Here is a 13,078-nt window from a genome sequence, read left to right on the forward strand (position 1 = left end):
TGAATCCCACGCGCGGGTAGTTAATTTTGAAAAAAAAAGTGGCACGTGAGGGTAATAATTTCGTGCAGGAATGGCTATAAATACAAAAAAAAAAGAGGAAAATCATTTCGAAAACCGTTCAAATTCTCAGCACGCAAAAAATTTTCTCTCTCCTCTGCCCACTCTTCTCCTTCGTTGTTTTCCTCTCTCTTAAAACCGTCATTAAAACTTCCTGCAACCACCTCAATCAACTTCTCTCTCTTCAAACCGCTACTAATCTTCATTATTAAAGCTGAATTTCCACAAAATATCAAGAGAAGAAATCTGTGACGTCTTTTTACTGAAAAAAAAAGAGAAAATGGATGTTCGTGACGAAATTGACATGAACAAGCTTCACAAATCCACCGAAAAGCAAAAAGTAAGTAATTACAATTGATTCTGATGTTTCGATTTTGTTTTCGAACTAAAATGAAATCTAATTTTGCTTATTTTCGTTCTATTTCAGAAAAAACGAAGATGCCGAAAGAAAAAAAGGAAACGTATGTAATTTAATTTCAGATTTCGAACATGCAACTGTTTTATTACTTAAATATTTGTTTAATTCAGTTATTTTCAGTATTTTTCTTTATAATGTTCAAATAATTTCATTATAATGGTCAATTTTTTGGTTTATGATGTTAGCAAACCCTAACTTCTGATTTTTTGGCTATAGGACTGGAAGATCTAGTGAAGAGCAAAAAATCGGGAATGCAAAGCAACTAGACATGAAGGAGTAAGTTATTTAAGTTTCGTAGATAAATTCATTTTAATTTACATATGTTCAATCAATTTTATGTTAATGTTCAATCGTTTTAATTTAATGTTCATTTCGTTGCGTGATGATTTAACCAAACCCTAACTATTGGTTTTTTGATCACAGAACTGGAAAATACGAAAATTGAGAAGGAAATTGAAGCTGAAAAGCAAATAGACACATTCCAGTAAGTAATTTTTATGTTTTTGAATATCTATTTCTATTTAATTTGCGAATGTGCCGTTTTTGACATTTGATACAATACAAATACAAATTAATGATACATTGTTCATATTCATAGAGATTTAACAATAATCTTATTGATGATTGAAATTTGGATTGGGAATGTCAGTTAATTTAAATATTATTATAATAATGTAAATGTGATGAACTTTTGTTGAGTTTTTTCTAATCTTATGTTAGACGTTCAATTTATGTGTAAAATGTTCATATTGTTTAAGCTAGATATTCATTTTGGTCCACTGAGTTTTGTTCATTCCTCTGTAAAATAAATTAAGTCTTTAGAACTCATGATAACTATCTTATGCAAAATGTTCAATTGATTATAGCAGAATATTCAATATCTTTTGGAAAATGATCATATATTCCAAACTGGATATCCTTTTTGGTCTACTGAGATTTTCTTTAGGAATACTGAATTATTTCGAATGTTCATTCATATATAATTAAAATAATTTGAACATTTGTTCATTCATATGTCCAAAAACTAAATCCAGAAATCATGGTAACTGTCTGTCTCCAAAATGTTCAATATATTTTGGTAAAATATTCATTTTCTTTTTACAAAATATTCAATATATTTTGATAGTTCATTTTCTTTTTATACAATGTTCAATTTTTTTTCTGGAATATATTTTGTTACAGAGTTTTGTTTGGAATATACTATGAATTATTTCTAGTATTATTTCATATGGAAATGTTCTTTGTACTAATATTCAATTTTTCTACAGTAAAATTTTAAATCTACACTCATCTGCGAAAAATGTTCAATTTATTTTGCTAAAATATTCAATTCTTTTTAATAAATGTTCATTTACTCTGATATACTAAGTTGGTTTAGAAATCTTCAATTATTTCAACTACTATATTCATAATTTCAATGTTTGAACTTTTGTTCATTTTCTTCAGTCCTTTTTATTATTAAAACTCATGATAACTGTTTTTATGTTAAATGTTCATTTTGTTTTCATAAAATATTCATTTCTTCAAACTGAATTTTGCTCTGGACACTCATTAGTTATAAATTTATAAAATCTAGAGAACAACCACAAGGTTAATACTCAAATTTAAGCGAAGACCAACTAAATCCCAGCCAGAGGTTCAGAAAGTATTAAGGTATAAGATAATATCAATTTTTTATTAAATTTGAATGATTTTAATATTATATAATATACTGTGTGCATTAACATCATATTAATAAAAATACAGTGAAGGAGATGGGAAGCATGTACAACTTCTGAGACAGAAGTTCAAAAACCATTGAGGTATAATATATGTCCATTTTTTACTACATTATGCATGTAATATAAATGTTCTTTTTCTTAAAGTTATTTGTTCAATTGTGTATGGCTTAATATTCATTCATAAATGAAAGTTTATCTCATCTGCGTTTATGAATTATGTTCAAAAAATTTCCTCCTTGTGTTCAAAGTTTTTTATGAATTATGATCAAAAAATTTACTTATTATGTTTAAAGCTTCTCCTATATGTTCAAAGCTTTTCTCCATTGTTCGTTCAAATTTTTTAACCTTTATGTTCTAAGTTTTAGTCATATGTTCAAAGCCTTTCTTTCTGTTTATATCTCAGTCAAACTATTTGGTTATATGTTCAAAGCTTTTCTCCATTTTGTTCAAAGTTTTTAACCTTTATGTTCAAAGTTTTTAGTCAAATGTTCAAATTTACCTATTATGTTTAAAACTTTTCTCCATTTTGTTCAAAGTTATTACCTTTATGTTCAAAGTTTTTACCCTAATGTTCAAGTTTTTAGTCATGGGTTCAAATTTCACAGTATAATATAATGTCCATTTTTAGCTTTTTAAATAATTTTTTATTAATTTTATATAAAATGACTTGTACGTTTACACCTTACTATTCAAATTACAGTGAAGGAGATAAGAAATCTTCGTCAAAATCACAGCCTGAAGTTCAAAAAACATCAAGGTAAAAATTAATATGAATTTTCAATTTAGTTGAATCGTTCATAATTTTTATATAAAATAGCATGTATATTAAAAATATATTATTCAAATAACAGTGAAGAAGCTCAAGAAGAGTCTTCAAAATCTTTGGTACAAAGAAAGATTGCTACAAAAATAGGTAGAATTTGGCATTTTTTTACAATTCATTTTCTTCTGCATATTTGTTCATAATGGTTTCATTGTTTGTTCATTCATTTGGAATTGTTTGTTCTTTATTTTATATGGTTTATTCTTTATTATTGAACAACTCTTTCTTTCTTCTTTATTTGTAACTTTATATATAAATGATATTTTCATACGTTTTCATATATATGATCACACATTTGTCGTTTTAATTTATTGAATTTTTTTGTTCTTTGTTTATCAGGGGCAACAACTTACTGAAACAACTTTTAGCAAAGAGCATAAAGCAGAACAACAAAAAAAAGGCTGCACAAATGGTAGCTGCAGCTGCTGCTGCTGCAATGGCCAGCAAAGAAGCTGACAAAAGGATAGATACAGCTGCCGTTGCAGCACAAATAGAAGCTGAGAAAATGGCACCTGCAGCTGATGCAGAAGACAAAAGAGTCGCTCAGGAAAAGGCGTCTGCAGCTGAGAAAGAAGCCAAAAGAGTGGTTGAGGAAAAGCATCTGCAGCTGATGCAGAAGCGAAAAAACTGGATGAGGAGAAGGCATCTGCAGCTGATGCCCAAAGAGAAGCTGAGCTGAAAGAAGCTGAAAACAAGAGGATCGAGGCTAATAAGAAGAAGGAAGAAGAAGATAAAGCTGAAGCAATGAAGAAGGATTAGAGAAAGAAAGAAGAATATGAAGAAAAAATGAGCCAGCTTATGGCTAAAAACAACAAAGAGTTGATAGAGGAAGCGGAAAGGAAAGAAGCTGAGAGAAAGAAAAGAGAAGATGATGAGAAGAAAAAAGAAGACGATGATGCCACAAAAGCAATTGCCATGGTGGTTGAAAATGTAATGCTTCAGAGAGTGAAGCTCAAACCATTGGTGGTAAAGGCACAAAAGAGGAAAGAAGACAACAGCTACCAAGAAGAACACCATTCTAAGTATTACTATGGATGAAGAACTACAAAGAAGTTGCACAACATATCAGATTCATACAATCCGAGAAGAAGTACAAGATCAATGGTGAAAGTGCAACAAAATTTGGTGCTGAAGTAGTTAGCAAAGAAGAATTTGAAGGCAAAGGTAACTATTTACATTGTTCAATCTTATTTCAATAAATATTCAAAATATATTATTATGTAAGTTGTACTTAGTATTTGTTAATAATGTAGATGTTTCTGGAGTTACTTCCAAAGTAACAAATACTCCAAGAAAAGGAAGCGGCTGAGAAAGAAGATGAGGATGAGCCTTGGATGTTGAGATAATAAAAATAAAAAAACAAAAAGGTAAACATATTTACAAAAAAACCTTGTTAAAAAATAATTTAAGATAATTGATAAATGTTTAATATGTTAAATACATTGTAATTTTTTTTACAGGAGTTGAAAAAAAAAGCACCTGTTAAGGGAAGAATTCTTCCTCTTAGGAGTGCATTGAAAAGAAATAAGAATAATGATATTGAAGAAGTGAAAGAAGAACAGAAAACAGGTATTACATTTAACATTGTTCAAAGTTTTTTCAAAGAACGTTCATTTGGGTTATCATAAAATGTTATTTTTGTTTGGATAAAATTCTTTCTGTTTTTATCTCACAGTTATTCAAACTATTTGGTTATATGTTCAAAGTTTTTCTCCATCATGTTCAAAAGTTTTCTATATTAAGTTCAAAGTTTTCTCCATTATGTTCAAAGCTTTACTATTTCGTTCAAAGTTTTTGGGTAATATGTTCAAACATTTTTACTATTTTGTTCTGTTCACAGAACTTGCAAAAGTCAATGTTAAAGGAAAAAGGAAAATGAAAAAAGAAAGGAAGAAGAAGAAGAGGTTCAGAAGAAGAGGAGTTAGAGGGAAATGATGAAGAAGAGCAAGAAGAGGAGGAAGAACAAAATGAGGAAGAAGAGGAAGAAGAGGAAGAAGATGAGGAAGATGAGGAAGATGAAGAATAGGGAAGAAGAAGAAGAAGAAAAAGAACAAAACAAGATGCCAAAAGGTATATTTAGTATACTAAATATTAAACATTGTATTACATGTTTATCAAACTTCTTAATTGTATGTTCTTCTCCAACAGAGAAAACAGTACAGGTGAAAGAGAGGTTGGTTCAGTTTGAAAACAAAGACAAAAAATAGGTAAAATTAAATTTATTTGTTCTCCATAAAATTAAAAATTCTACAATTGTTATTAAAACTTACTTATACGTGTTCCTTTTCCAGCATCAAAAGAAAAGCAGCAAAAGCAAACCTACCTGCTGAAAGAAAAACAAAAAGGAAAATAACTGATGAAGAATATGAAGTGAAGGAAGAAAATATAGAAAAAGGTTAAAATAAACTCTTCCTTTCAAACAGTTCCATATGTAAGTATAATAATTTATGTTATTTAAAATGTTCATTTTGTTTATATAAAATGATCAATTTTCTTAAAAAGAATGTTCAATAGTAAAACAAGTAATGTTTAATATATTTAAATAGAATGTTCATAATTACAATACATAATGTTCAAAAATTTGAAATACAATATTCATTATTGAAATAATGAATGTTCTACAAAATTTTGAAATACAATATTCATCATTAATTTTGGTTTGTTAATCAGCTTTAATTGTGGAACGGGAGGTTTCCCCTTTGGCGATGATTACCAAAGAAGTTCCTGCAAAAAAGAAACCAAAGAAATCAATTGCTGTTTACCAAGGAAAAAGTAGCAGAAGAAGAGGAAGAAAAAACTGGAGTTAGAGGAGGACATGGAAAATTCATCAGTTTCATTTCCATGATGAATGAACAGAAGAAGGAGGACCGTTTGGAATATCGGTCTAGGAGCATTGCTAGATTTCCAGCTACCTACTTCATCCCAACAATTTGTTACATGGCTATGTAAAACTTTTGAGGAAAACAGCCAATATCTTTATCTGCCGAAGAATGAGAAAATCCCTGATAGAATTTGAGGACGTGAAAAAGATATATGGCCTTCCTAGCGGTGAAGTAGACATAGTGAGGCAAGTCTGACAAGGCTAGTGAAGTGTTTTCTGCATTCATGGCAAGGTAAAATGATCTTAAATCTATACTTATATTTTAATATATTATAGACTTCAAAAATCTAACCTGCATATGCATGTACTACAAATGTTCTTTTTCTTAAAGTTATTTGTTCAATTGTGTATGGCTTAATATACATTCAGAATTTGAAAGTTTTACTACAATTATAATGAGAAAGTTTTTTCTGTGTTTCTCATAGAATTATTCATAGTTTTTCCTTCTCATGTTCAAAGTTTTTATCAATTATGTTCAAAAAATTTCCCTAATATGTTTAAAGCTTCTCCAATATGTTCAAACCTTTTCTCCATTATGTTCAAAGTTTTTTTCCTTTATGTTCAAAGTTTTAGTCTTATGTTCAAAATGTTTTCCTAATTAAAATTTGTTCATTAACAAAAACAGATGGAAGAAGACAGTAATACATGAAAAGTGGAATCCTAAATAAATTTTGTTCATATTTATTAAATTTTGTTTTTCTTAATTAAATTTTGTTCATATGTCTATGCTTGTCTTTTTCTATAACCCTGATTCATATAATTGTTCATAATTGTTCATAGTTGTGTTGAGTTTGTTCTTTCTTTTTATATTGGTTGTTCTTCTGTTTGGGAATGTTTATCTTAATTAAATTTTGCTCATTTAAATAAACAGTTGGAAAAAGATCTTTGGGAATAAGGTCCCATCAGTTCAGAAAATTTTAAGTACTACAGTCAAGAAGACCAAATTGAGGCTGGACCGGATGCAAATTTCATTACAAGCTTCTTGGTGGTCACTGTCAACACGTTGATCAAGAGCACGTTGTCAAACCAAGCATACTTCAAATTTTTGTTCTCAATGATGAATCATGAGCAGATCCGGAACTTGAATTGGTGCAAGTATGTGTGGGAGGCACTGCTCTCAACTACTGCACAGTATAAGAAAAACCTGAACAAAAGGACAAAGCAACATTCACAGGACCATTGCCGTTATTGACGGTATAACTTCATTTACACCTTCTAAATTGATGATTTTAATGTACTTGATCAATCTTAGGGATTTTCTAACACTTATACTTTGTATGTCAGATTTTCTATTTTGACAGAGTTCAAAGAATGAACTTTTTCCTCCAGACGAATTCCACTTGTGTCCTGCTGGACAAAGGAAATAGGACACAAACGGAATAAATTGGAGGAAAGTGGCTTTGGATTGGGAAGGTGTTACCCAAAATCAATATTGAAGAAAAACAAACTCGCAAGGTATTATTAAATACATCAAATTCTAATAGATTAAATTTATTCTTCTGCCAAATATAAATATGGGTAATATTATTTTATGTTCCTTCCTTTAATATGTTAAATAATATTTTTAGAACATATATAAATAAATGCTCATAACCCTTTGCTTAAATGTTCTTTATTTTGCATATAATGTTCATACCTCTCTAAGACATATCATAACATAACATAATGAAGAATTAGTGCAATATATAAGATAAATGTTCAAACTTCTTTAGTTATTTATTCAAACTGTATCAATAAATGATAAAAAATAAGTGTTCAAGCCTATTTATTTATATATTGTATATGTGCACAAGTGTCATTCAGTATATATAGTTGTTCATACTTTTACTTTTAAATGTTCAAACTGAAACACCTAAAAGTTTACTATTCCCTAATATATGTCAATGGGTTTTAAAACACAGGAGTTTATGGATGAGTTTGTCGGTATATTCAAGCTGTTGGTGACAATTTGTCAAAGCTTTCTGATTCACTGAAGAAGGCGCAAGAATTCTTCCCAGGAAATGAGTTGGTATCTAAAGTGGAAGAGTTCTTGTCAAAAATGGCAAAAGAACCATCATTAAGCCAAGATGAGTGGTCTGATGACTTCATTAAGGCTCTGTTGGAAAAAGAAAAAGAGTTGTTGGATGCAATTGAGCTGGAAAAAACAAAGCAAAAAGGATAAGCAGAGATATGAGTATGATATCAAGAATGCATTCGACTTGGGACTTTCACCATCACCGATAATAGATGATGACAAGTTGAAACGTGAGAAAGCTGGTACATCCACCTCTACGCCAAATTTGTCACTTGAAGAAATAGATGAATCTTTGGCTTCTGCTATGCTGAATCTAAAACAAGAAGGGAGGAGAGAAAAAAGAAAATGAAATTGCAAAAGCTAAGAAATGATGCAAGCAGAATCAGAAGTGAAACCAGCTTCAGAAAAACCAAAACAACAGTGGAGGAGATTGTTGTACAAGAAGAGAAGATTGTGAGCTCGGATGAAGCTACAGTGGAGCCTGAGTTGCATGTATCAGAAATGATGCCTGTAACTAATGTAATTGAAGAGGAGCCTGCACCAGAAGTGAGAAATGAAGAGGTTCTGCACCACAAGTGATTGAGAAGAAGGTTACACCAGATGGGGTCGAGAGCAGCCTGCAAAAAATAAGAAAAATGAAAGTGCTGAACCACAAGTGCTTGAGAACACGGTTGCACAACAATGGTTGAGGAGCCAGCAGAACCTCATACTCCTACACAGTCGCAGGTGCAACAACCAGTGGAAGCTGAACTATCTGTTGGTGCAGAACAATCTTCTCTTCCTTCACCAAAACTCCATTGAATGAAGTCTCAATATCAACATTAATTTCAAGCACAAAAACAGATTTGAAATTGGACGAAATTTTGAAGACAAGGAGAAAAAGAAGATGAAGGAGAAGGGTAAATTTTAACTGTATTAAAACTGAATTAGTATTTGTGAAACTTTGGTTATATTATGAAAACTATTTTAAAGACATAATAATGTTTTGGTTATTTAAATGTCATAATAATATGTCATACTCTTCTAGTTTTTGTTCTATCTTTTCAAACCTGTTAATTTTTTTGGATCATTCTTTTTGAATGTTATGTTCTTTCTTTTTGTACCTTTTGTTCATTCTTTTTACTTTATATGTTCATACTCTTAATCTTATATGTTCATACTCTTAATCTTATATGTTCATTTTATAATTATGTTGATTTTTTGTTAAATTTTTGGTACTCTTAATCTTATATGTTCATATTATTAATCTTATATGTTCAATTTATAATTATGTTGATTTTTTGTTAATTTTTTGTATATACAGAAATGAGAAAGGTGACAAAGGAAAAAGACCTCAAAGGATTCACAAACTACCGCTGCCTTCTCTTCTCCATATTTGGTCAAGTATCGAGACTTGTTCAAAAATCTGGACACAATGCATCAAAGCCTAGCAGATTATGTCTTAAGTGGTCAGGACAACAGGTATTTTCTTTAATTTCACGTAAAAATAATTTAAAATTTAAATTCTTATACTTCTCCTAATTTACTTCCTGTTTGTAGTGAGGTTCTTTATTTTGATGGATACAACTACATCAATAGAGAGGACATGAAAACACTGGTTGATGAAGTGAAGTGGTTGACTGTGTGATTGATTCATGGTCAAAGTATCTAAATGCAAAGGGCCATAAAGATAAACTCTTCCTTTCAACAGTTCCATATGTAAGTATAATAATTGATGTTATTTAAAATGTTCATTTTGTTTATATAAAATGATCAATTTTCTTAAAAAGAATGTTCAATATTAAACAAGTAATGTTTAATATATTAAATAGAATGTTCATAATTACAATACATAATGTTCAAAATTTTGAATACAATATTCATTATTGAAATAATAATGTTCTACAAAATTAAGATAAAAATTACAATGATTAAATTGAAATTTTCATTATCATTGTAACTAATTTTACATATATTTATAATTGAATGTTGATTATGTTTAAATGCAGCATATTATGTGCACAAACAAGGTGTGTCCAGCAGGATCCTCCTACGAAAAAAGGCTTGAGGATTTTAACAGAAGGGTTAACGAAGAACTGGTTAACTATAATTTCAAAAACATTCATCAATTTAAACAGGTAACCTATATAACTACTAACCCATTCTTCAAACTTTAATGTTCATTTTAATGTTTGTAATTTGTTCATTGTTTTTAAGTTAAATAATTACCTCTTTTTCAGATATTCATCCCTGTTCTTGCTGCAAAACACTTCTATCTCCTAGTCATCAACCATTACAATGCAACTGTGGATGTAATTGACAACAGGCCTCTACCAAGAAATGTAAAATTTGAGGATAAATATGAGGGACACCCAGAAGTTGTGGTAAGAAATAAATCATTCATAAAATGTATATTTGAAACATCGTAGATAATTATCTTACATTTATGAACATAAATTCCAGTTGGATGCTTTTGCAAAATATATGGGCACATTTGGATATGAGGTAGAACCAATGCAAAAGTATGAATGAATTTGGTCAAGATGAAATGGAGAAGCATGAAAGACTATACAAACTGCGGTGTGTATGTCATGAAGCACATGGAGACCTATACTGGTGATCCAGAACATGAATGGATATGTGACTTGAAGGCAAATGATGTAAGTTGAATTTTGTTCATTCTTCTTTTGTATTTTGTTCATTTATTTTTATTGTTTTGGTCTTTTCTGTTTTATTGTTCTGCCTGTTGAATTTCTTTATATTCCTCAAATTTATAATTTAATATTTGGATTTTATAAAACATTTTTATTTTTTTATTTTTATTTTTGATATACAGACAAATCAAATAAGGAAGCTTCGTGTCACTTTCTGTGGTCTCCTAATGCTTTCAAAGCAAAATGAAATGCATGAGTCAAACATAAATGAAGCATGGAGGAGTTAATGAAAAATTAAGCAGATAGTATTTCAAGGTTAACAAACAATAGATAGATTTTTAGTACAATGTAAAGACAATATTTTGGTATTTTGGTGGTTTGTTCAAAAACATATAACTTGGTGTTCATTTCCTTTATGTTTAATATTCATTTCCTTTGCTGTAGAAAATCCAATGCACAACAAATACTCCAAATCAATAATGCATACAAAATAAATGTTTTTAACTGCTTGATTGATGAAAGTTACATATAATGATAATATCGTTAAACAATGTTCATTGTAAAAATAGGTAATAATCAATATGATTCATACAACGTTCAATTATTAATTACTGATATTTATTGTATTTCAATAAAATGTTCATTATTAAAATACTTAATGCTCAAAATTTTCATATAGAATATTCACTTTGAAATACGTATTGTTCAAACCTTTAAAGAAAACACATTAACAAATACGTATTGTTCAAATCAAGTGAACAAAAGTAGATAATGTTGAATATATTTGATTAAAATGTTCATAAACTTCAGAAGGATGCCTTAAAAAAAAAAAAAAAATTCAAACATAAAATATTATGAAAAAGTGATGTTCAAATGTTTGACCTCAATGTTCATTCTATTAAAACTAAATGATCAAACAGAAAAAGAGCACGTACTACTTGAACTAAATGTTCATTCTATTAAAACTATATGTTCAAAATGTTTGAACTCAATGTTCATTCTATTAAAACTAAATGTTCAACTCATAATCAACAGTTACTAAATCATTGACTTTTAATGGCTTCTTCAGCAGCCATTGATTCATCAAAAAGAGCTAAGAAAGCATCATACTTAAATTTCAATAAGCTTGATCATTAGCAGATTGATGAGATCCTTAATACCCAACGGAGGTTTAGTAACCAATGAAACTTGAGGTCCTTGACCTTAGATCCAACTTGAGTATTTTTTCAGCCTGAATAGATCCGTGAACTGTAGGTACTACTTGAATAATTTCTGAAGCATGAATAGGTCTTGAACTTTAGCTTCAGTACAAGATGGAGCTTTAGTAACAGATGAACTTTAGTAAGCATCGGTGTTTGTGAAAGTCCCAAGTCAAATGCACTCTTGATATTATACTCAAATCTCTGCTGATCCTTTTTTGCTTTAGTGGCTGATGTTCCTTTAGTAGCCAATGGTGCTTTATTAACCGATGGTGCTTTAGTAGCCGATGGTGCTTTATTAACCGATGGTGCTTTAGTAGCCGATGGTGCTTTAGTAGCCGATGGTGCTTAGTAGCCAATGGTGCTTTAACTTTTGTACATGCATCGGTTTAGTACTTCCATGAACATATGAATCATTTGATGTTTCATTTGTTGAATTGTTTTCCTAAAATTGACACAAAATGTAAAGACATTCAAAAACAGAAATTTAAATATTCACTTTAAAGAATTAAATATTAATATCTACCTTGTCCGATGATTCTACATTTTTATCAACAGCTGCACCTCTTCTAAAATATTTTGGAGGTGGCTTTGGAAAAGAAGCATCAACCTGAAATAATATAGTGATCATTTATCAAGTAAATGTTACTATATTTATAACTAAATGTTCAACTTTCGCAAGAAAAAAACCCTGAAATAGTGATGGATCTAGTACAACTAAATGACCCAATGCAGATGAAAACACAGAAGCGCATGAAACATAAAAAACCTTTCAGTAATTACTGACAAAAACACCACTCCAAAGTGCTCTTTGTTAAACCGAACTTCATGTTTTAATCCATCTTTTTAGGCCTCCACACATAATAACTTTTCTCTATAGCTGTGTTTTCCACGTATTTCTTCTTGAGAACATGCCATCCCTTTAAGAAATTGTTCTTCAACAAAACTATGCTTCTATAGTGTAAATCTTTCTCGCATGAAGAAGAATTCCGCAATTTGCAGCTGAACTTCTGGTCTACCTTTCCAATTTCTTAGTCATGACCATTCTCTTTGGCTCCTCCAATAGAATAACATCCAAAAAACATGATCAAAATCACATAACCCTTGTGTCTTATCAAGTCATGGGAACTGACTTGTTGGTAGTTCACATCGCTGTGATGTAACCACCACCAGACCAATATTCTTAGAATAAGCGGACACCACATCTCTCTAATTGTATATAATTCTTCAACCATGGATTTTCAACGCATTTATAGTGAGTCAACATTCTGAAAAAACAAAATGTTCAATATAAAATCAAATTTGTTCATCGGAATATACCTATTTGATCAA

At 29.9% G+C, this 13,078-nt stretch overlaps 1 long non-coding RNA gene across 1 annotated transcript; it reads left to right on the forward strand.

The window, feature by feature from the left end:
• Positions 1–237: 237 nt before the first annotated feature.
• On the forward strand, positions 238–751 carry LOC130465368 (uncharacterized). The gene is made up of 3 exons (XR_008925629.1): positions 238–397; positions 485–518; positions 692–751. It is a non-coding gene; the product is annotated as an uncharacterized lncRNA (long non-coding RNA).
• Positions 752–13,078: the final 12,327 nt, after the last annotated feature.

The sequence above is a fragment of the Spinacia oleracea genome, unplaced genomic scaffold (assembly GCF_020520425.1).
Source record: "Spinacia oleracea cultivar Varoflay unplaced genomic scaffold, BTI_SOV_V1 SOVchr0_162, whole genome shotgun sequence".
Lineage (NCBI taxonomy): Eukaryota > Viridiplantae > Streptophyta > Magnoliopsida > Caryophyllales > Amaranthaceae > Spinacia > Spinacia oleracea.